Genomic DNA, 2,584 nt, shown 5'->3' on the forward strand with positions numbered 1-2,584 from the left:
GATATATTCCTGGGATCAAGAAAAATCTGATCTCTGTTGGTCAGTTGGATAGCACGGGATATGCTGCAGAGTTTGGGAAAGGTTCGTGGAAGATCATGAAAGGTGCTATGGTAGTAGCTCGTGGCACCAAATCTGGAACCTTGTACACCACTGCAGGGTGTATAAACATGGCCGCTGTTGTTGAAGGTGCTTCCGGTTCATGTCTGTGGCACAACAGACTTGGACACACGAGTGCTAAAGGAATGAAGATGCTGGTTGCAAAAGGAGCATTAGAGGGTCTGAAGTCTGTTGATATGGGTCTTTGCGAGAGCTGTGTTATGGGCAAACAGAAAACAGTAACCTTCACAAAGATTCCTAGAGAGCCAAAGAAAGTGCAGTTGGAAATGGTCTATACAGATGTTTGGGGACCATCTCCAGTATCATCACTTGGAGGATCCAGATTCTATGTTACCTTCATTGATGATTTCAGCAGGAAGGTATGGGTTTACTTCTTGAAGCATAAGTCAGATGTGTTTGCAACTTTCAAGAAGTGGAAAGCTGAAGTTGAGAATCAGACCGGTTTGAAAGTCAAATACCTAAGGTCTGACAATGGAGGAGAGTATGACAAATCAGAGTTCAAGGCATTCTGTGCAGCTGAGGGAATCAGATTGATGAGAACAGTTCCTGGTAAGGCAAGGCAGAATGGAATTGCTGAGAGGATGAACAGAACATTGAATGAGCGTGCAAGGAGTATGAGGATACACTGTGGGCTGCCCAAAACACTTTGGGCGGATGCTGTGAGCACAGCTGCATACTTGATCAACAGGGGACCATCAGTTCCTTTAGGGTTCAAGATTCCAGAGGAGGTGTGGACAGGAAAAGAACTCAAGTACTCACACTTGAGGACTTTTGGTTGCACTGCTTATGTTCATGTTGATCCAGAAAAGAGAGACAAGCTTGATGCCAAGGCTGTGAAGTGTTACTTCATAGGCTATGGTTCTGATTTGTTTGGTTACAGGTTTTGGGATGACAAGAACAGAAAGATCCTGAGACATTGTGACGTGACATTTGATGAGTCTGTCCTGTACAAGGACAGAGAGCAGAAGGTTCTAGAGATTACAAAGCAAGTGGGAGTTGAGGTTGAGTTGGAGAAGAGTAACCCCAGAGATGTCGAAGCAGATACTCAACCAACTCCTACTGAAGAATCTGAAGTGGAGCAAGTTACACCTGAGCAGGTGTTAAGGAGATCATCCAGATCCATCAGGGCACCAGATAGGTATTCACCTTCATTACACTATCTATTGCTGACTGATGAGGGGGAACCAGAGTCTTTTGATGAGGCCCTACAGGTGGAGGATTCGATCAAGTGGGAGCAAGCCATGGATGATGAGATGAGGTCACTTGAGAAGAACGACACATGGGTGTTGACTGAGCTACCTGCAGGGAAGAGAGCTTTGCTGAACAAGTGGGTGTTCAGAATCAAGACTGAACCAGATGGCAAAAGAAGGTTCAAGGCTCGTTTAGTGGTTAAAGGATATTCACAAAGGAAAGGTATTGATTATGCTGAAATATTCTCTCCTGTTGTGAAGTTAACCTCTATTCGAATTCTGTTGAGTATTGTTGCATCGGAGAATTTGCATCTAGAGCAAATGGATGTAAAAACAGCGTTTTTACATGGAGATCTGGACAAAGAGATCTATATGCAGCAACCGGAAGGATTTGTGGTTCCAGGCAAGGAACACATGGTGTGCAAGCTCACCAGGAGCTTGTATGGACTAAAGCAAGCACCAAGGCAGTGGTACAAGAAGTTTGACTCCTTCATGACCAAGAGTGGATTCTGCAAAGCTGAAAAGGATCCTTGTTGTTACTTCAAGAAATACACTGATTCATATGTCTTTCTACTCTTGTATGTGGATGATATGTTGATTGCAGGATCTAGTATGAGGGAGATTAACAATCTGAAGACAAGGTTGTCTGCAGCGTTTGAGATGAAAGATTTGGGTCCAGCAAAGCAGATTTTGGGGATGAAGATTTCTCGGGATAGATCTGCTGGCACTTTAAATCTATCTCAGGAGTTGTACATTGAGAAGGTGCTGAGCAGATTCAGGGTTAATGATGCTAAACCCAGGACTACTCCATTGGCAAATCACTTTAAATTGTCAAAGGAGCAGTCACCCAAGACTGCCGAGGAGCGTAATCACATGGCACTTGTTCCATATGCTTCAGCAGTTGGAAGTTTGATGTATGCTATGGCTGCACTAGACCTGATATAGCACATACAGTGGGAGTTGTTAGCAGGTACATGGCGAACCCTGGGAAAGAGCATTGGGAAGCTGTGAAGTGGCTTCTGAGATATCTGAGAGGTACATCCAGTACTTCACTTTGTTTTGGCAAAGGCAAGGTGACTCTACAGGGTTTTGTGGATGCTGATCTTGGTGGGGATGTTGACTCGAGCAAGAGTAGATCCGGGTACATTTACACCATAGGTGGAACAACAGTGAGTTTGATGTCCAGGCTTCAGAAGTGTGTTTCTCTTTCATCTACTAAAGCTGAGTATGTGGCAATAGCTGAAGCTAGGAAAGAGATGATATGGCTGGCAGATTAT

The sequence above is a fragment of the Solanum pennellii genome, chromosome 11 (genome assembly GCF_001406875.1).
Source record: "Solanum pennellii chromosome 11, SPENNV200".
Lineage (NCBI taxonomy): Eukaryota > Viridiplantae > Streptophyta > Magnoliopsida > Solanales > Solanaceae > Solanum > Solanum pennellii.